Source organism: Protopterus annectens, chromosome 15.part0, assembly GCF_019279795.1.
Source record: "Protopterus annectens isolate FY-2018-M chromosome 15.part0, PAN1.0, whole genome shotgun sequence".
Taxonomy (NCBI): Eukaryota; Metazoa; Chordata; order Ceratodontiformes; family Protopteridae; genus Protopterus; species Protopterus annectens.
Genome location: NC_056749.1, coordinates 823,603,881 through 823,627,149, shown reverse-complemented (window position 1 = coordinate 823,627,149; position 23,269 = coordinate 823,603,881). Strand labels below are relative to the sequence as shown.

The window sequence follows — 23,269 nt, the reverse complement described above, 5'->3', positions numbered from 1 at the left end:
GCTACAAATGTGAAATATGCTAAATGATTGCCCAGACTGGATTCAAAATACAAAAAAGTATATTTTACACATAATTATATCTATGGAAATATAAGTGCAGTATAATGTACAAGATCTTGCAGTAATACACAATCTTCACAGAACTGCAAATGAAGTTAGAAAACTAAGGTCCCAGAACAAACCAAAATATGCAAATAGATAAATGGACAAAAAGCAGAGGAGTATACAAAAGCTGCCATACAGGCCACTCTAAATGCAGCTTAAACTATTTAAACAGAATTTTAAATATATATATATATATATATATATATATATATATATATATATATATATATATAGATATATTGTTTCTTATGCTTTGATGCAAAGCTTGTATCTTAGTCCTATCAGAGTCTTGAAGAAAAGACCCTGGGTTGATCTATCTCTTTGTTAAATATAGAAAACTTGCTGGAAAGGGATCCAGTCAAATAAAGCCAATAACAGAGCTTATGTCCTGTGGTTAGATTTTCAGAAACATTTAGCTTAATGTCTCAGTGGGTGATGGGGAAGACTCAATGAGCAGGGGTAAAACAGTAGCAAGGTAAACAGAAGGGCACTGTAATGCAACTTTAGGAAGAGACATACAGCTATAAAAAGTACTGCAGCACAAATGCCAGAGCAGAATTCACAATAATGCCACTACCTTAATCCTACAACTGACGAAGGCAACAGATTACTTAAATGAAACTTTAAGCAGGTATATGCATCTATAAACAGTACTGAAGCACAAATCCTAAAGCACAACATCACAATATTACCACCACTGAAATTCTACCATAGACTAAGGTACTATGTTATGCAGAAATGTACCACTAATGCTGTAATAAATAAGGCTGAAACAAAGCAGTCAATCACAGCCTGCCACAACAGTGAAATAAGTTACAAGATATTTCAGAGTGGGTTCAAAATAAAAAAAAAATACCTTCCACGTGTAGTTCACAAATGGATGTAGGAGTGCAGCATAATGAATGAACAATACTAAAATCTTACATAAATCACAATATTCATACAACTGCAAATGAAGTTACAAGACTAAAGTCCCAGAACAAACTTAAAAATGAAAACAGATAAATGGACAAAAAACAGAGAAGTACAAAAAAGTACCACAACAAAGGTCAATATAGTGCAATATATAATATTTTAGTAAAATTTAAGTAAAATATATGATTTATTCCCTTTTGATGCAAAGCTTGTATGTCAGCTCTCTCAGAGTTTAAACAAAAGACCCTGGGTAGATGTAGCTCTGTGCTACATATAGCAGACTTGCTAGGGAGGGATCTAATGACATAAAGCCAATACTGAAGGCCAAGTACTTTGGGTAGGATTTCTGAAACTTTTAACTTAATGCCTCAGTGGGGGTAGGTGAGGTAGGCTCAAAGAACAGGGGTAAAACAGTAGCAATGTGAACAGAGAGGAACAGTAATGTAACTTTAACCTGGTATATACAGCTATAAAAAGTACTGAAGCACAAATACTGGAACATAATTCACAATACTGCCACTACCATATTCCACCATAGAGTAAGGCTCTAGATTGCTGGAATAAAACTTTAAGCAGAGCTATATGGCTATAAAAAGTGCTGAAGCATGACTTCTTAAGCAGAATTCACAATACTGCCTCTGCTGCAATCCTACCATAGACTAAAGCACCATAATATGTAGAACGTTACCAGTGATGCTGCAATAAATTATTACATGTACATTAAATCAAGCAGAACACAGTCCAGTCACAACTGTGAAACAAGCTACAAGAATGCCCAGACTAGGTCCAAAATACAAACAAAAGTACAGTTCACATGCAATTTGTTCTTATGGAAGTAGAAGAGCACTATAATGTATAAACACTGCTAACATCTTGCAGTAATACACATTCTTCACACAAGCACAAATGAAGCTACAAGACTAAGGTCCCCGAACAAATTATAAAAATGCAAACAGAGAAATAGACAAAAACAGTGAAGTACACAGAAGTACCACCACACAGGTCTCTGTAAGTGCAACTTAAAATATTTAAGCAGAATTTAAATAAAAATATTTTCTTCCATTTTGATGAAAAGATTGTATCTCACAGTTCTCAGACTCTTGAACAAAAGACCCGGAGTGGATGTAACTCTGTGCTACATATATTGGACTTGATAGATAGGGACTCAATCAAATAAAGGCAAACAATTTTAGCTTAATGCCTCAGTGGGGGGCCTGGATCAAGAATGTGGGACAAAACAGCAGCAAGGTAAACACAAGGAAACAGTAATGCAACTTTTAACTGATATATATTGCTATAAAAAGAACTGAAGCATAAATCATGGAGACTCACAACACTGCCACTACTGTAATCCTAGCTCAGATTAAGGCACCAGACTATGCAGACGTTCACCAGTAATGCTGTAATAAATGTATAAATGTGGCTCAAATCTGGTAGCAGATTATAGTGCTGCCACAACTTTGAAAGATGTTAAAAGATTGTCAGACTGGGTTCAAAATATAAAAAGATACCATTTACATGTAATTCTAACTATAAACACAGATGTACAGAATAATATGTAAACAATACTAAACTCTTGCATTAATACACGGTATTCACACAACTACAAATAAAGCTACAAGTCTAAGGTCCCCAAACAAAATGAAAAAGAAAAAATGGAAGCATATAAATGGACAAAAAGCAGGTAAATACCCAAAAGTCCCAACACAAAGATCATCAACATTGCAACTTAAAATATTCAAGCAGATTTAAAAATATATATATATATTTTCTTCCTTTTTCTTGAAAAGCTGGTTTCTGGCACCTCTCAGAGTCTTGAACCTAAGACTTGGGGATGGATGTAGCTCTACAATAATTTATCAGACTTGCTAGACAGGGCTCCAGACAAATAAAGTCAATACTGCATCTCAAATCATGTTGTTAGAGTTTCTGTAATGCAAAACTTAATGTCTCAATGGAGGTGGAGCAGGCTCAAAAAACAAGGGAAGAAAAAGGGCAAGGTAAACAGAAGGGACAATGTAGTGCATCTTTAAGCAGATAAGTGCATCAATATAAAGTACTGAAGCATTATCCTGGAACAGAATTCACAATACTGTAATCCCACCACAGATTAGCTCTTTGCTAAATACACCAGAATTACTAGAGAGTAATAAATTCAAATAATGCCAAAACTAGAGCTCAAGTCCTGCGGTTAGAGTTCCAGAAATATTTTCTTAATGACTCATTGAGGGGTGGAGTAGGCTGAAAGAACAAGGGAAAAACAGCAGTGAGATAAACAGAAAGGCACTGTAATGCATATTTAAGCAGGTATATTCAGCTATAAAAAACTACTGAAGTACAAATCCTGCAGCAGACTTCATAATACTGCAACTACTGGAATAATACCATCGACAAAAATACTACTTTATGCAGAAATATACCAGTATTTCTGTCAGAAATGACTAAATGAGACACAAATCTATCAGCACATGACACTCCTGTCACAACTGTGAAAGATTTTTTTTAAATTGTCCAGAGGGGGTTGAAAATACAAAAAAAAGACTACATTTACATGGGATTCTACTTACAGAAAAAGAAGAGCAGTAATACAGGTACGGGCGCCCATGACGATGCCCCATGAAACCTCACCTGCTCATCACCTGTTGCGACACAGTCTGGTCCATAGTGCACTCGGCGACTGAGTGAGAAATGCATGACTCTGAGTGGTGGATCACTCAGCTTGTGTGTCGATGAAGAACACAGCTAGCTGTGAGAACTAATGTGAATTGAAGGACACATTGATCATAGATACTTCAAATGCACTTTGTAGCCATGGGTTACTCCTGGGGCTATGCCTGTCTGAGGGCTGTTGTGCCTTCCATCACACCTGGGGGTGGCCTGCCCCCAGTGAGGCCCTGGCCCAGGGAGTCAAGGGAGCCCATTTAGGACCTCCCATCCCCCTACAGTTAGACATGGATGGAAGGGAGGAGTCTCCACCTTCCCAAGGTGGGAAGCATGTCTGTGCCGCTGATGGGAGTGCAGAAGTGCATGTTCAGCCCACCCTGGAGGCTGTAGGTGGTATCCTCACTCAGCTGCCCTCCCGGGGCTGGGTTGTATCTGCTTTGCCAACCGGAGTCCGGTGGCAGGGAGTGAGTGTGTGGGCCAGGGGGGAGGCATGTCCTTCCATCACCAGGACCCCCATCCCCCATGACCATGGTTGGAAAGTGACCTCAGATCAGATGTGGCAACCCACCAAATTTAAGATTATTACTAAGCGGAGGAAAAAAAACTAACCAGGATTCCATGATTAACAGTGAGTGAAAAGGAAACAGTCAAGCATTAAATCCCTGCCCAGGTGACAGGTGCAAGGAAATGTGGTGTATGGAAGTCCATCTCCCTGGGGCTGCCTAGGGGGCCCAAGTCCTTGTGATCGAGGCACAGCCCGAGGACAGTGTGAGGCTGGTGGCAGCCCCAGTGCATCGGGATCAGATTTTCCTAGAGTCAGGTTGTTTGTGAATGCAACTCAAAGTGGGTGGTAGACTCCATCTAAGGCTAAACACCAGCATGAGAATGAGAGGAGACAAGTACCATAACAGAAAGTTGAAAATATCTTTGAAGAGAGACTTCAAGAGGGCATGAAACCATTCAAAGGTAAATGGGTGACGTCCACATAGTTCATCTGGAGGATTCAACTCGGCAGCCAGGTCATCTGCCCAGATGAGGTGGATCCCCCTCCCCCTCCCCCTCCTGGGGTGGGGGACCATTACTGGGCCTGCTGGCCAGAGTCAAGCGCACTTCCTCTGTGGTGGTGTGCTATTATAGCTCCAGGGTTGATTACATTACAGTGACCATAAAACAATTGCTAGTGACTATAAAACACTGGCAGACCACTTTGCAATTAAGTTGTGATAAAGGACAAATTAGTATTCCAGCAATAAAAAATCAAAGGGGGATAGCCTAGGGTGACTCCACATCACCACTGCTATTCTGTTTTGCCCTTAACCCATTAAGCTATCTACTTAACGGATTAGGCCATGGCAATAATCTGGCTCCTAGAAAACAACAAAGTGTAAAGACGTCTCATCTTCTCTTTGTTGATGATTTAAAACTGTATAACTCATCAGATGAGGAGGTGAAAGCACAACTGCAACTAGTCAAAACTTTTTCAGATGATATAAGAATTTCATTTGGTCTTGATAAATGTGCAAAAGCAACCTTTAAAGCAGGAAAGCTGCAGCACCAAGAAAACATCAGTTTGGGACAAGAATGTTATGTAAAAGAACTTGAGTAAGAGGGGAAATGATGAATGATCAACAATAAAACATGAACAAATGCAAATAAAACTTGGTAAGGAATATTTTAGAAGACTTAAATAGTTTTGAAAATAGTGTTGCATCTAAGAACAAAATTTAATCTATAAACCAATTTGCTCTTCCTGTCCTAACTTACAGTTTTGGAGTGAATGACTGACCCCAAAAGGTGTTGGATAGATTAGGTGAGAAAACAAGAAGGATACTTCATGCTCATCAAATGTTTTATAAAAATCAGTGCATACCAAGATTATATATTCCCTTTTCCAAAGGAGGTATGGACCTCCTTGAAATTGATTACTTGTATAGATCTGCAGTCATGGGACTGCGCATATATCTGTTGACATCACACAACCCAAACATAGTAAAAGTTTTGAAACCTGAGGAGAATAAATCTAAGATGACTTCCCTGCTTAATCTAGCAGAAGCATATCTGCACCAAGGTGAATGAAAATCAAACCAGAAGTAGATAAATATCAACCAGCAACTGAATGTGCCAAAATACAAAAGAAAGAATATAAGGTGAAGGATCAGATGAGAAGGCAAGAAATGTGGAAAATGCATAAATATTGTTGCAAGTACTGAAACCCCTGGAAGAACCTCATGTTGATCATGATCAAATGCTGGAATAGTTAAGGAAATGCAAATTCAAACCAAAAGCTGAAAGGTTAATATTGGTGGCCCAAGATAGTGGGCTACATACACGTGGTTTACAAAGTCCAATGAACATGTGAAACAGACAAATGTAGGTTTTGTAAAACAGAACTGGAAACAGTCGTACATCTTGTTGCTAGTTGTGACATACTAATGGCAGAAGGACTGTATACTGAAAGGCATAATAATGTGGCAAGACTGTTGCACTGGGGATTTTGCAAACATTGTGGTACTGAAGTGGCTGAAAAACACTGGAAACATGAGCCACAATGCATCATAAAAATTACTATGTCTGCATCACATAGGATCACCCATTGCCAACAGTTCAAAAGATAGATGCGAGAAAAGAAAGTATAGTGGTCCATGAAAAGAAGACAAAAGTAGCATTGATCATTGAAATCACTACACCCAGTGACTACAGTGTCTTGCGTACAGAGAGACATAAAGTCATAAAATAACAGGATTTTCAAGCAGAAATGAGAGCAATGTGGAAGAAAGATACCCAAAGAGTTCCAACAGTAGTATGAGCAACGTGTCTTGTAAAAATAATTTAGTCATATTTCGGTAGTATATATACATATAACTGTAAGAATTGCAGGACGCATTACTGGGCACATTTCAGGTACTGCGAAGAACACTTCTGGCTGACATCAAAGACTGAAACAATAGTAATTTCATGAATGTTAATCATACTTTGACTTAGGAACGGGGTCCATTCCCATCATGGTATTAGAAACCCAAAAAATTGGAGACATTTAAAAAAAGAGCAGTAGAGCAGCTACTCTATAAAATGCAGGAATTTTACACATAAGGAACAATCTTCACACAGCTACAAATGACTATGATCCCAAAACAAACTAACAAAATGCAAACAGATAAATGGAAAAAAACGCAGAGCACACAAAAATACCATTACATGTCACTACAAATGCAACATAAAATATTTAAGCAGAATTTAAATAAAACTATTTTTCCTCTCTTTGGAATAAAAGCTTGTATCTCACACCTCTCTGGGTCTTGAACAAGAGTTGATGGGTGGATATAGCTGTATGCTAAATATAGCAGACTTGCTAGAGAGAGATCCAGTCAAATAAAGCAAAGTCCTGTTGTTAGAATTTCTGAAACTTTTAGCTTAATGCCTCATTGGGGGGGTAGTAGAACAGGGGAAAAATAGTAGCAATGTAATCAGGAAGGAACAATAATGTAGCTTTAACCTGGTGTATACAGTTATAAAAAGTACTGAAGCAGAAACCCTGGAGCAGAAATTACAATACTGCAACTACTGCAATCTACCACAGATTAAGGCACCAGATTACTGGAGTAAATGTTTAAGCAGATATATACAACTATAAAAAATACTGAATCACAAATGCTGGAGTGCAGTATACAATATTGCTACTACTGCAGTCCTAACACAGACTAAGGCAACATACTATGCAGAAATTAACCAGCAATGTTGTAATATATGAGAAAATATGTCTCAAGTCAAGCAGTAGATGACAGACCTGCCACAACTGTGAAAGATGTTATAAGACATTTAGACTGTGTTGCAAATACAAAACAAAGTTCACATGTAATTCCACTTATGGAAGTAGAAGTGCATTATAATGTATGAACAATGCTAAACTCTTGCAGTAATACACAATACTCACAAAACTATAAATTAAGCTACAAGACTAATGTCCCAGAACAAACTAGAGGAATGCATACAAATAAATATAAAAAAGCAGGGGAATACACAAAAATATCATCACACAGGTCACTATAAGTGCAACTTAAAATATTTAGTCATAATTAAATATTAAATATTCATTTTGATGAAAAGCTTCTATCTTCCACCTCTCGGTCTTGAAGAAAAGACTAGAGGTGACTGTAGCTCTGTGCTAAATATAGTAGACTTGCTAAAGTGATTAAATCAAATAAAATCAAATAAAGACAAACCTAGAGCTCAATTCCTGTAGTTAGAATTTCAGAAGTGTTTAGCTTAATGTGTCTGTGAGGGATGGGGCAGGCTAAAAGAACAGGAGAAAAAAAAAACATCAGCAAGGTAAACAGAAAAACACTGTCATGCAACTTTAAGCTAGTACATAGGTCCATATGTTCACAGGGAGGTACTAGGCTATCGGCCATCGGGCCTATTGCAAGCCCAGCCAAAAAGGTAACCTGGCTTTTGCCACCAAAGAAAACTATTTTCCTGTGCCACTGTTGAGCAGAGCCACAGAGGTGATCCCTAAGGTGAATTTCCTAATTCTCATCCAATCATTGATATTTTTCTTGAAGAGTGCTAATGAGAAACTTTGTTTGATATAGATAGGTAGTTTATTCCAGAGTATGGGAAGACTCTGGGACAGGAATCTATCCTGTCGGCATGTTCTGTTTATTGTGGTGACAAGGTTTATGTCCCTAGAGTGTGTAGCTCTGAGGGATTGGGTTTTCTTTAAGTGGAGCATGTCCAACAACTCTGGGTTTGACATAGCTTTGTATGTTAGGCAGAGATCACCTCTGAGTAGGCGATATGCGATGGAGTAAAACTGGAGTTTTTTGAGACGGTCTGCATAGGGCATCTGTTTGAGACTGGTAATCCTCTTTGTGAGGTATTTCTGTGGCCTTTCCAGTTGTTGTAGATGTCTTGTGGGGTACATACCAAAAGGGGCGTTGTACTATATAATGGATCTAATGAGTGATGAGTAGAGGGCAACAATGACCTCTTTTTTCTGGATGAGAAACCTTTTGTGATGAGGTGTGCCACATAGAAGGATTTCCTGACTACTGTGGCAATGTGATTATCAAAGGAGAGACTATTGTCCACCTGTGTCCCAAGGTCTCTTATCATACTTTTGGTGTCAAGTATACTACCGACTATGTTGTAGCTCATGGGTACAAAGTTTTTACCAAAGGGGATGACAATGCACTTTTTGGCATTGAGCTTGAGACCATGGTTTTGACACCAGACATCTGTCTCAGTGAGGCCCTTTTGTAGGATGTCCACATCATTAGGAGTTTCGATTATGGCTCCTAGTTTGCAGTCATCTGCGAACTTCATTAGCCAAAAACATTCTGTGTTAGCCTGTACTTCAGAGAAGTAGATACCAAACAGGAGAGGATCCAGGACTGAACCCTATGCTACTCAACTTGTCACTGGTCTGAAGTCGGATTTGGAGTCTGCTACTTTCACAGTGTGGGTTCTGTCACTGAGCCAGTTGGCAACCCATCTTGTGACATAGGGATTTATACCTAGTTTAGTGAGTTTATCTATAATGCCAGAGTGGGGGATAGTTTTGAAAGCCTTGGCAAGATCTAGATAGGCTGTGTGAACCACCTTACCCTTGTCTATGGCTTTGGTGACTGCTTCAAAGAAGTCTATCAGGTTTAGGAGACATGATCTGCCTTTTACAAACCCAAATTGGGTGGGGTCTAGAGTTTGGAAATTAACAATGTCTTTGTTTATAAGTTCCATGATGATACGTTCCATGGCCTTGCAGACCAGGCTCATCAGGCTAATGGGGCAGTAGTTCCCGGGGTCCGTGGCGGCTCCCCCCCCTGTGGAGTGGGATAACCATCACTGTGCACCATTCAGCAGGCACAAAGCCTGAGGTGAGGCTATGATTGAACATGGTACTTAGATGGGTGCCAGTTCGTTCTGTAGTTCATGTAGACTGCAGCCTGGGATGTTGTCTGGTTCCATGGATGCTGTGTTCTTGGCTTTGGAGAGTGTGGCTTTTACCTGTGCAGCCATGATTACAGGAACTTTGCATTCTTCCAGTATAGAGATGGGCTTTTTAGGGGGTGAGAGGGGGATAAAGTTAGCACTGAACCTATCTGCCAGGATGTTGGCCATATCAGTTGGGTCTGTATATTTAGTGCCATTGTTCTGTAACTCAGAGTAGATCTGAGTGTTGCCATTGAGATTCTTGCCATAGCTATAGAATGCTTTCTGGCTGTCTTTAGAATCAGTGGCGATTATGTTTTCGTAACTAGCTTTGTAGGATTTTATCAGGGATAGCAGCTTCTTACTGAGGCTGACCAGGGAGCTCCTCCACTCATGGAATTTTACTCTCTTTTGCAACAGTTTCTTCCTTCTGTTGTACAGTTTGTTTATGGCAGGGGACCACCAGATTGGCTTCCTTTGTTTGGAGGATAGCATCTTGGTTCTGTTTGGGATAGCACGATCCATACACTCATGTAAGTGCTTATAAAGTGCAACTGTGTAGGATTCAGTAGTCGTAACTGTATTGTCCATCTGCATGGGTGTCATGAAGTTCACCACTTCTCTCTTAAGAAGCCTGAAGTTGGCTTTGGAGAAACTTTTTACCATGGTTTCCTTAATAAGGGGTGGGTGCAGGATGTGGATATCTAGGGAAATTGGCTTATGGTTGGATCAGATCAATGAGGCGTTGACTTCAGGTGTGGAACACTGGTCACTCATGTTGGTAATGACTAGATCTAGGATATTGTTGCCCCTGGTGGGGGTGTGGATAAGTTAATCCAGGGCATTGGAGTTTCTGAACTCCAGAAAGCATTGCGCGAAGGAGTTGGTACATGAGTAGTTTTCCCAGTTAATGGTGGGGTAGTTGAAATCACCCATTATTAGGGTGTTTGGTTGAACCCTAATATTTTCCAGTACATCAAGAAAAAAGGAGTGGGAATCCTGGGGCATGGTGGGTGATTTGTAGCAAGCTACAATTTGGATTGCAGTTTTGCCCAGAGTTAGTTGCACTTGGATAACCTCGGCTGCATTATGCTGAGCAACTAGCCTGGAGGTGTGGATATCCTTAATGAATATGGACACACCTCCACCTTTGGTGTTCCGGTCAAGGTTCCATGGCCGAAAAGTGTGGTATGAGTTATAGCCTGGTAGTGCACGGGTGGTCTCTAGAGCCTTAAACCAGGTCTCAGTCACTACACAGATATCAATGCTCTCCATTTTAAGGAGTGCCTCGAGTGAGTGCATTTTGAGATTTAGACTTCTAGCATTGAGTAGCATCACCCTCAGTTTTTGCCTGCCTGTTCCTGTTACGGTTGTGAATTTGTCATTTGAACCTTGCCTAAAAAAGGCGCTATAGGGGCGGCATGAACCTTAGCCAGTATCCGGAATTCCAGGGGTAACAGGTGCACGCCATCTCTGGCAAAGCATCATGGTCTGTCGACCATGTCATTCCAGGCAGACAGATACTGGATCCCTTTAGATTGGCACCAGAAGCTTAGCCAATTGTTGAAGTCAATCATTTTGTCCTTGTACTGCGGCATCATTCTGTGTGATGGCAGAATGCTACTCAGGGCTAGGGTCATACCTGCCTGGGCTACAAGATCGGAGAGCTCTTCCATGTCTCTTTTCATGTAGTCCGGGGAGGTACATCTCAGGTCTTTCACACCAACATGGACAATGACAGAGCCATATTTTTCCTTGTTGTGGAGTGGCCTGAGTGCATGGTTATGTGGTGGATCCTGGCACCTGACAGGAAGCTGACAGTAACCTTCTCCTTGTTTAGCCTGGTTAGTGGGACATCAGTGTGCCTGACTATAGAGTCAACTATGACTAGTGTGTCGGGTACATTGTTTTCCCTTATTGGCTGTGGTTGAGTAGCACACTGAGTCTGTGGGCTATGTGTCATTTGCGTTGTGTTGAGGGCTGGAGGTTGCTTGCATTTCTGCTTTGGAGGTCTCTGTTGCTTGAGCAGATTATTATTGGGAACCTCCGTGAATGTTTTTGTGTTTCTATGTGTGGCTTTTGGTGGTGTAGATTTAGTGAGACTATGTGATGAGTGTGGTGTGGTGCAAGTGTTTGCCTTCACCTCTTAACTGTCAAGTTCAGTCTTGATTGGAGAGAGCTTTACCTCCAGTTTGGCTAGATAAGTGCATCTCTCACAGGTTGTAGTGTTGGCTGGTAGGAAGAGAGGGTTGTCTGTGTACATGAGGCAATTTCTACATTGCCCCAAGATGCCCAGATTCATTAGATAGACAGGAGAGAACACTGGGAGCTGACCCTTGGACATGCCTGAATAAAAAAACTATTTTCCTCTAGACAAGTGAGGAAAGTGAGTACAAGAGCTGTTTTTTTTCTAAGCAAGTGAAGAAAGTAAGTACCAAAACTGTTTTCCTCTAGGTAATGAGGAAGGTTGAGTGCTGTAGTAATTAGTAGGTTATTTAGTGCTTACAAGTTCTGAGCAAGTGCTGATCACGAGTAATCAAATTTAAGTGCTAAAACTAAGAATCTGGATCTGGACTAAACTAGTTACAGGAAAGGGGGGAAACAAGTGCAAATGTGGGCTTTTGTTGAGAGAGATGGAAAAACTGCCCAAATGGTCAATAACTATAATTTCTGGGCCAGAACCACTCCTTATGTGGTAGATAGGTTACCTAATGCTAAGCCATCCCACTGATAAGTTAGAAGGCTTCCCTCGAACACAGAAAGCTTGGGGGGGCTCAGAAGCTTACATATAGTCCTGGATACAGCAAATCTGAATCTGGACTACACTATTTACAGGAAAGGTATTATATATATAAATATACATATATATATATATATATATATATATATATATATATATATATATATATATATATATCTACAGAAAAGTAGGTAAAACAGCAGCCAAAACAATTCAAATGCAGTGCAAGCTAGCACACTTGATTATGTAGCAATGTTATACCAAACAGTTTAAAAAATGCAATTAAATTAAAAATGACTAAAAACAAGTGCAGAAGGATTCTATTAGGTAGAATGAGATAGAGAGATGATGGGACTGGGGAGAGTGTCCGGGCAACTGCAAAAGCCTCCAAATTTAAACAACAACACAGGAATAGGAAGGGTGGGTATGGGAAAACCAACACCTTCAGCAGAGATCTGAAAAACTATACTGTGAAACAAAAATAACAGTACACAACTCTGAAGTCAGCCAGCAATGATATAAAATTAGTCAAACAACAATTACCAGTACACAACTCTGAAGTGCCAGAAAAATATACTCATCTCTGTATATCTCCAGATAATTTGAAGAGCACTCTGCCAGGACACAGGAAGGCTCCAGCAATGATATGCATACAACTATAAAAAGTATGGAAGCACAAATCCTAAGTCAGAATTCGCAATACTGCCACTACTGTAATCTGACCAGATTGAGGCAGCAGATTATGCAGAAATTTAACAGAAATACTATGATAAATGATGAAATATGGCTCAAATCTGGCAGTAGGCCACAGTCCTGCCATAAATTAGAAAGATGCTACACGATTATCCAGACTTGGTGCAAAATACAGAAAAAACATACCTTTTACATGTACTTCTACCCATGGAAACAGACGTGCAGATAAATGTATAAACTATGCTAAAATTATGCAGCAATACATAATCTTAGCACAACTACAAAAGAAACTACAAGACTATGGCCCCAGAACAAACTAAAAATGCAAACAGATAAATGGAGAAAAAGAGGTAAGCACATAAAAGTACCACTACACAGGTCACTATAAGTGCAACATAAAATATTTTAGCAGAATTTAAATAAAATATTTTTCTTCCTTTTAATGAAAAGCTTGTATCTCACACATATTAGAGTCTTGAACAAAACATATGGTATGGATTTAACTTTATACTAAATGTAGAATTGCTACACAGTGATCCAATCAAGTAGATCAAAAACTAGAGCTCAAGCCCTGTGTTCAGAATTCCAGAAACTTTTAGCTTAATGCCCCCTGCATCAGACTTAAAGAACTAGGAAAAAATAGTAGCGATGTAAACAGAAAGGCACTATAATGCTATTTTAAGTGGGTATATATTCAGCTATAAAAGGTATTGAAGCACAAATACTGGAGCACGATACTGCCATTATTGTAATCACAACACAGATTAGGGCACCACACTTTTAAGAAATGTAACAGTCGGGCTGGATGTTACTCAAATATGGCAATATATTACAGTCCTGCTACAACCTTGAAAGCAGCTACAAGATTGTCCTCACTGGTTTCAAAATGCATGAAAAGTTACTTTTTACATGTAATTATTTCTTTGAAAATAGAAATGCAGTGTAATGTATAAATAGTGCTAAAATCTTGGAACAATACACAATCTTCACACAACCAAAACTAAAGCTACAAGACTAACATCCCAGAACAAACTAAAGAAACACAAAGTTACATGGACAAAAGAAGAGATGTGTGCAAAAGTACAACCACTCAGATCACTATATGTGCAACTTAAACTATTTAAGGAGAATTTAAATAAAAAAGATGTTTTCTACCATTTTAATGGAAATCTTGTATCTCACACCTCTCAGAGTCTTGAACAAAAGACCCAGGGTGATTTTAGCTCTGTGATAAATAAGAGTAAACTTCCTGGAGTGTGATCCAATCAAATAAAGCCAAAACTAGAACTCAAATCTTGTGGTCAGAATTCCATAAACTTTTAGTGTAATACCTAAGTGGGTGGTGGGGCAGGCTGAAAGAAAAGGAGAAAAAAAAAGAACAGCAGTAAGGCAAACAAAAAAGAACTGCTATACAACTTTAAGCTGAAATATACAACTATAAAAGTACTGAAGCCTAAATCCTGAGGCAGAATTCACCATGCTGGCACTACTGTAATCCAACCACAGATTAAAGCACAAGAAAACAGAAACATGTATAAGTAAAGTTGTAATAAATGACTAAATGTGACTCAACTCTGGTGGTAGACCACAATACTGAAACAATTGTGAAAGAAACTACAAGATTGTCCAGACTTGGCTCAAAATACAAAAAAGGTACCTTTTGCATGTAATTATACTTATGGAAATAGAAGTGCAGTATTAATGTATAAACAATGCCAAAATCTTGCAGTAATACACAATTTTCACACAACTACAAATGAAGCTACAGGACTATAGTCCCCGAACAAACTAAATAAATGGAAACAGATAAATTCAGAAAAAGCAGGTAAGTACAAAACATTCCCACCACACAGGCCACTAAAAGTATGACTCCATATAATTAGGCAGAAATTAAATAAAAATATGTTTTCTTCCCTTTTGATGAAACTTGTATTCCACAGCTGTCAAAGTCTTTAACAAAAGACCTGAGGTGGATTTAGCTCTGTACCAAATATAACTAGAACTGCTACGGAGTGATCAGATCAAATAAAGCCAAAACTAGAGCTCAAATCCTAAGGCTGGAATTCTAGCATCTTTTAGCTTAATGCCTCAGTAGGTGAGGGACAGGTTGAAAAAAATAGGGAAGAAAAGCAGCAACGTAAACAGAAAGGCACTGCAAAGCAACTTTAAGATGGTATATTCAGCCATAAAATGTACTAAAAAAGAAATACTGGAGCAGAATTCATAATACTGCAACTATTGTAATCCCACCACAGATTAAGGCACCAGACTATACATTACTTTACCAGTATGGCTGGAATACATGACTAAATGTGGCTCAAATCTGGCAGTAGATAATAGTTCTGCTACATATGTAAAAGAAGCTACAACATTTTTGAGGCTAGGTTAAAAATACAAAAGGCACCTTTTACAGATAATTCTGCCTATAGAAATGGAAATGTAGTACACTGCATGAACAATGCTAAAATCTGTCAGTAATGCACAATCTTCACACAACTACAAATGAAGCTGCAAAACTATGGTCCCTGAACAAACTAAAACAATGCAAACAGTTAAGTGGGCAAAAAGCAGAAGTACATGAAAGTATCACCATACTGGTAACTAGGCTGCAACTTACATTTATAAGCAGAATTAAAAACACATATATATATATATATATATATATATATATATATACACACACACACACACACACACACACACACACACACACACACACACACACACACACCTTTTGATGAAAAGCTTGCCTCTTTCACTTCTCATAGAATCATAGGATCATAGAAAGTTACTAGGCTAATGGCCCTAGGGCCTTTACTATCCTAGCCAAGTTCTTATCCTTCCATGATCAGCAACTAGTATGCCTGTCAAGAGGACACAGTTGGAGCCCCCAGGGTGAATTTATGGTCACCCATCCAACTTTCCACGTTACATTTGAAGAGGGCCAAAGAGGTATTCTGTTAACATGAAGTAGGAGTCTGTCCCAAAGGTGTGGTAACCTCTGGGAGATAAATCTGTCCCTCCAGGAGGTTTTATCAATGTCAAATACCTGATTAAGGTCTTTAGAGTGAGTAACCCGTGTAAAGAGTGAGTTGTAAAACCAAAGGACCATGACCACAATATGGCAAATGAAATTATATGCAGATAAACCCTGAGGTTTGAATGAGACTATAAACATTACATTTTTTAAGTAACAAAATGTTAAAAGGAAATTAAAGTATGCTCAATTGTTTAATTATGTTTTTAAATATTCAATGTAAGTCAGTAATGGTTTTAGGGAAGGGCTACTTTAAGATGGATTTGTATTCTGATTGAATAATGATGTTGTTCAATTGTTTAATGAATGCTGATGGTATAAAAGTGTGCTATTACTAAGTTTTAGTTGTTCTGAAGAAGTCCTTTGACAAAAGTGAATTATAAACTTTTTACTGCTAATTCAGCTGGTGGTCTTTGGTTTTACAAGTCCTTGATGGATTTCCTTTTGTTTTTTTCTGCTTCTACCTGGTTGTTTGGGTCTATTTTGATTTTTGCTTTTAGTTTGGTCCCTATGATGGCTTGTTCTAGTGAAGACCCGCTATTTGAATTGACCATTAATCTTACACCATCTGGTCAAGGAAATGATTTGATACTGGACTTGATACGTAACACCAATGGAATGCAAGGAACTATTAAAGGTCTGTTAAAAATCCTCCAGTCTGGGGCTGGCTTTAAGGCATGTTCCTTAAGTTCAGACAAAGACTTGAATATAACTGTTTTTGAAAAAGAACATAGAAAGAATATTGAAAGTGAGAATAGAAATGTTTTATTTAAAGACACTCAGGCTGTACTGGACTATAACCATGATCCATTTGATGGAACTCAAATTAACCATATAGATAGTAATGTGAGCAACCTTAGAAATGAGTTTAAAATAGTGTTAAGTAACTTGGAAAGGTTACTTAAAAAATACCGGGCACTAGTGCTTGAAAGGTCCCTTGATTTAAAGGTTGTTCTGAAGAGGCCATGTTTTTTTTAAGTGCCCCAAAGGTGTTGCTAAGACTGTTGAATTTTTTGACAACTTGACAGTCTTTTTCAAGCAGGCTGGGTTTAAATTTATTCAATTATTGATTGACCATAATAGGAAAAGTATCATAGAAGTCTGAAATGAAATACTTAAGGTTGACCGCACTATGCAAGGCTTGCTGGCTAAGATAGTGGAACTTAGTAGTAAATTTAAATATATACTGCAACAGGCTGTAATTTTTTAATGGATTCTAGCTAATAGGAAAGCTAAAAAGGTTTCCAGAGACTTTGAGGCCTATAAAAATAATGCTGCATATTTAAATTGTGTTAATAAAAGGGTTATAGCCAGACAGTAGTTTGTGCTGGTTCAGCTTTAAGAGATCAAAAAGACCAACAAAATGCTTGTGGAGATGAACTTGATTATGCTGACAACAGAAACACTGCTAGGAACAGAGATAACCAACTTGGTTCACAGGAAGAGGGCTCCAAAAAAAGAGTGTTTTCGGCAGTAAAAGGAGCAAAAGACTTTGACGAACTACCATTGTATCCACCCTCTCATGTTTCGGCTATGGTTGTCTCTATAGGGGCATGACAAAAAGAGCTGTGCCCACAGAAGGGAGAGGAAAGCAGTCATTAAAATAAGTTTCTATTGAGAAACAGAAGGAAAGCCAGCTTGAACATTGACATCTAACATCTTTAGCTGGTAATATTTACAATCTTACAAATAAACGCTTGTCTGATGAACAGCTTTATGTTTTAAGTATGGAGTTAAAATTTGTACCTGCTGGAAGGATGGACTTGTGCAACAACTTAATAGAATTGAAAATGTTTTGCCATAAATTAAATCTTAAGTACATTTATTATGATATGAGTGTTGAAAAAAAAGACTTTCAGCAGACTGAGTGTTTTTATACCTTGCTTGAATAACATAATAAAGGTTTTTGAGAGTTGTTGTGAAAAGGATTTGAGGGATTTGGTGGATAAAAAATGTATTAGAAAATGATTTAACCTAACTGACTTACAACCTAATTCACTACAGGAATAATGTGAACTATCTGATTTTACATTCATGAAAGCCGACAAAGGTGGAGGGTTGGTAGTAATGTTACAAAGAGATTACATTACAGATATAGAGGGAATATTAAGGAATTCTGATGAATATGAATGTGTAGATTCCTTTATATTACATGAGAGTTATAAAAATATTTCCTTTAACGTGTATGAGCTTTTGATGGAAAAATCCATCAATTATGAAGAATTCATGTTTATGTCAATTGAAAAAACTGTTCTAGGTACTCTGTTTGATATCCTTAAAATTCACAAAGACCACCACAATCTACTTTTTAGGCCAATTGTTTCTACCCTAAACTATATGACTGAGGGTATTTCATTATTTATTGATTATATGCTCAATCCAGTGGTCCAGAGTTTGAAGTCATATATTAAGGACTCTTGAGACTTTTTGGATAAATTTAGAGTATTTAATGTAGGTAATGATTTTAGAAGTGATAGGTATTATATTTTCACTGTTCATTGTTTACTAGCATTCCTCAAGAAAAAGGTATTGAAGGGCGTGGCTAGAACGGTCATGGTGTAGCAGCAGATTTCACAAGCTCCACTAAGGAAAATATATCTTCACTGGAAATGTGTCTCATATCAAGGAAAAGTGGATTTATTTTTACAGAATATAATAGTATTCAACATACTCTTCAAGAATATCCACCTATAAATTGAAATTGTATATAATTCCCATCAGAATTTTCATCTGAATAAGTGCTTCACTTCTGTGAGATTTTCAACAAGAGTTAAACTAAGGCAAACAACCAGAACTCCAGGTAAAAAAAAAACTGCAGATTTTAATAACCAGTATTCAAGACCTCACAACTAAGATTGATAAAATTGACTGTAAAATTGACAACTTTAAAGAAAAAGCTACTAAGCAGATGGATATGCTTCATGAAGATTTAAAACAGCAAAAAATCCAAATAACAAGTATTTAGGAAGCTTTAACAGACTTTGATGGAAGACTACTAGAAAATGAAAGCAACATAGAATTTCTGCTTAAACAAAATACCACATTACAACATAAACTGGATGATTTAGAGAATAGATCATACTGGGATAATATAAGGATTTTTGGACTTCAGGAAAATATAGAGGGAAACATGTCAAGTTTCCTTAATACATAGTTGCTAAAATTTCTAGATTTACCAGAGGCTTTATCTTTTGGTATAGAGAGAGCACATCAGTTTCTAACATCAGGAAACAGCACCAACAGGAAACAACTTAGATCTGTCATAGTAAAATTCGTATCATCTTCAGATAAAGACTTAATTCTTAAAACAGACTGGTCAAAATCACCTTTAAAATACAATGACTCTATCATTTGCTTCAATAATGACTATTCAACATGGGTTATTGCCAAGAGAAAGGTTTTTCTACCTTTAATTAAAGAACTGAAAAAGGTGTAGATTAAGACTCACCTCTTGTTTCCAGCAAGGTCGAAGATTTTTCTCCCTGATGGACCTCCGGTATTTGAGGATCCTGACTCTGCTTTGACCTATGTTAAAAAACAAAAATTACTGGAAAAAATAGAAGAGATGGAGTGGGCTAACTCCTCTCTTAAAAGAATGGCTTCTAAATCTACATGGAAATCAACTGAAAAACAAAAGAGACTCAAAAACAAATGAGAATTACAGACTATTTACAAAACAAACTATTAATGTGGACTATACTTTTATTAACAAGTCTGTTTTTATGTGTTATAAGCACAAGGTAAAACATACACATCTTTTTATATGTTGCATATATATAATGTTTCATTCATAACTTAACAAAATCTAATATAACTTACTAAATGTATTTTCAGCATAATTATAATTAACACTTTAGGTTTTCATTCTATGTAAGTAAACATGCCATATATCAAACATATCCATAGTATTTGCTTAATCGTATATGATACTTCTTAGCTGATTATTACACTTTTCATTGTCACTCTGTTACAATCTACACAGTTATAAACATTTAATATTCTGCTATGTAAGATAAAATGAAGGGATACATTGGGAAAATATAAAGTAAAGAAAAAGTTCCTTTATATATATATATATATATATATATATATATATATATATATATATATATATATATATATTATATTTTCCATAGATATCATATTATTCATAAGTCTCCCTAAAATCAAAGTAATATTAATGCATAATACATCCAAAGCCTTCTTCGCTCTTCTAATTACACTTCATTTAGGGCATAGAGAATAACTTATTCATATAACAGCCTTCTTCTCTCTTCTAATCATACAGTACTGGTCAGCATTGATCAAAAATGTGTTACACTCCCATAGTAAGAACAAAATACACAATGTAAATATTAAATATGTACATGATATATATTTTCTCAGAATAGGTCAATTGTAGGGGATGTAGTGCACTATGTGTTTAATTGTTGATACACACATTGTTTTGAGAAGCTAGGAGTTGTTATATGTATTTGTTTTACAAAACTCATTATTTAAATACTAATCTAAACTCAAGGGAATCTATATAGTTAAACATGAATATAGTGCTTTTAAATGACAAATAGAGCAGTAGGAAGAGTTACAACAAAAATTTCATGCTGTGTTTGAAAATCCTTTTGTTAGTGACAGTTTTGCAATTTCTAGGATGGGAAATGTATATGTGTAGGATTACATGTATTAAAAATGTTTTTTTTTTTTTTTTACTGAAAATCGGCTGTTTCCCACCAAAAAAGATAAGGGAGACAACCTTGAACACTTTGCTAACCTTGTGCAGTGTCCTCACAAGCTAATTATCCTTTTAAAAACTCTCTGTATGCTGTGGAACCATTTCACCTGTCTCTGAACTCCCTCGATGATGTGAAGCAGCCGGATGACGTCATAACTTTCCAGGAAGTGCAGAACAGAATTTTGACTGTAACATGGTTTAACAGTATTTTTTTTAAAACACAGTTATTTACTTAAAACAATCAATTATATGGTCAATGAGAAGGTTATGCACTATAATAACATAATATCTTCATCTCTTGCAATCTGAAGAAAGGAAAACAGAACAGAAGAAGAAGGAAAATCTAAAAGAAAAGAGGTGAGAGAGGGAATGGTTTTGAGAAAACAAGTGTGAGTATTAAAATGTAAATATCTATGTGCTTTATTCATAGACCCTATAACTGTAAATACTGATGGAAACATTCGTTTTTATATATACATTTTTTCTCTCTTCTTCCTTGCAGTATCATTGCATACTGTGGTAATGGTTACCTTACTCAAAGTTAGTGTCTTCACAAAATTTTGCAGTCTTTATGTTTAATTGTCATAAGTAAGGTCATGCATATCATTTTAGAATGTTTGCTTGCATAGCAAAGAACTGAATAACATAAATAGCATACCGAAAAGAATTTTGCAATCGATGACTTATTCTGTGTTTAGTGAAAGCTTTTGAATATACTTGTGTTTATGTTGGTTACTTCCCATTTGTGGATGATACATTGTATATTTATATGAGATACTGTTTATAATCACATTTATATATTTTAAACAGTCATTCTAAATATAACAGTTTACAAGGGAAATTAAATACATGTTAGCCTTGTTTTACTTTATTTCTCTCTCTTTTCTCTCTCTCTTCTCTCCTATTCATGTATATAAGTTAAAATAAGGGAAGAAATATAACGAGAGTTACAAGCATGTTATTACAAAATATAATACCATATAAACAAATCATGACTTGAATAATAATATCATGTCCTGGATAACATACTATACCTAACAACCTAATAGAAATGCTTTTTATACAAACAACTTCTTTTATCTATGCTAATAGTAAGGCAGTGGGTTAAACTACATAGTTTTTCAATAATTTGTTAGACATTTGTCTTATTTTGGAATGTAAAAATCATATGTTGAATCTATTAGGTTACAATGTTTTATATTAGTTATAACTTCTATGTACATATAAGCCTTCCAGATAAAACTATACTAGGATAATTAGTGGTATCTTAAGAATTTGGTTATGCTAATGTTTCTAACTTAAAGTTTATAAAATATACTATTAGTGGAGTTTTGTATTCTGTTGCTACAGTTTAGGAGTTGATCTCAGTGACAGATGGCATTGGGATTAGGAGTTTATAACTCCAGACGGGGAGGGTTGGGGTATTTGTTTTTATCTACTATATGTAATAATTTTTTTTTAAAAAAGAGTTTTTTTGACATCCAGTGTAGCCTATTTGCAAAAAATATAGAGAATGAAGCTCAATGAATACATTTTTTCCTAAAGACATGAGATTTAATAATTTTACTAGGAATAAATTCATTTTTGGGGGGAAATTCTCATATTGTATGTATGATAATGATATGTTACTAACACATCTTTCATTTACAATTACATACTATGACTATAAATGGTTTGAACAATCCTTATAAAAGAAGTAATCTATTTAAATATTTAGCTTTTCATAAATCTAATATAGTATTCTTACAAGAAACCAATTTAACAAAAGATACCATTAAATTCTTAGATACAAATAAATACACAAATATAGTAAGCTCAGAGTGCACAAAAAAAAAGTGTAGCAATATTGTGGAACAAAACATTACCATTGCCCAGAATAATCAAAACATACCAAGACAATAAAGGTTTGCTCTGTTTGGTTGTAATTGAAATGGGTAAGAAACTATATACATTAATAAACAACTATTGGTTACCTGATATTGGTAATAATACAATTAGACACATATTAAATCAAAATGTTTCATTATCTGAGGGGCATATCATTATGGCAGGTGACTACAATTGTATCCTAGACCCTAAAGATACAACCACTTCAGGAAAAAGAAAGATTACAGCACAAGCTAAACAACTTATAACTTTCTTAAACTCTTACCTACTCAAAGATATTCATAGTTTTGTGGATCATAACTCATTACAACACACATTATATTCTAATAGATATAAAACTTATTCTAGAATTGATATAATATTTCTTTCTACTCAGATAATTAATAACCTGACCAATAGCAAAATCATATCATGCCCAATCTCTGACCACAATACTATTATATTTGAACTTAATATTAATAATACCCATAGTGTCCAATTTAAAAGAATACCAGCATATCTCACACAACTTAAAGATTTTCAGTTATTCATAACAGAAGAGACACAAAAGTTCATAAATATAAATTCAACA

At 36.5% G+C, this 23,269-nt stretch overlaps 1 non-coding gene across 1 annotated transcript; it reads left to right on the top strand.

Moving 5' to 3' along the window:
* Nucleotides 1-3,714: 3,714 nt before the first annotated feature.
* LOC122790208 lies at nt 3,715-3,868 on the top strand. Its single transcript, XR_006362966.1, has one exon. It is a non-coding gene; the product is annotated as a 5.8S ribosomal RNA (ribosomal RNA).
* Nucleotides 3,869-23,269: the final 19,401 nt, after the last annotated feature.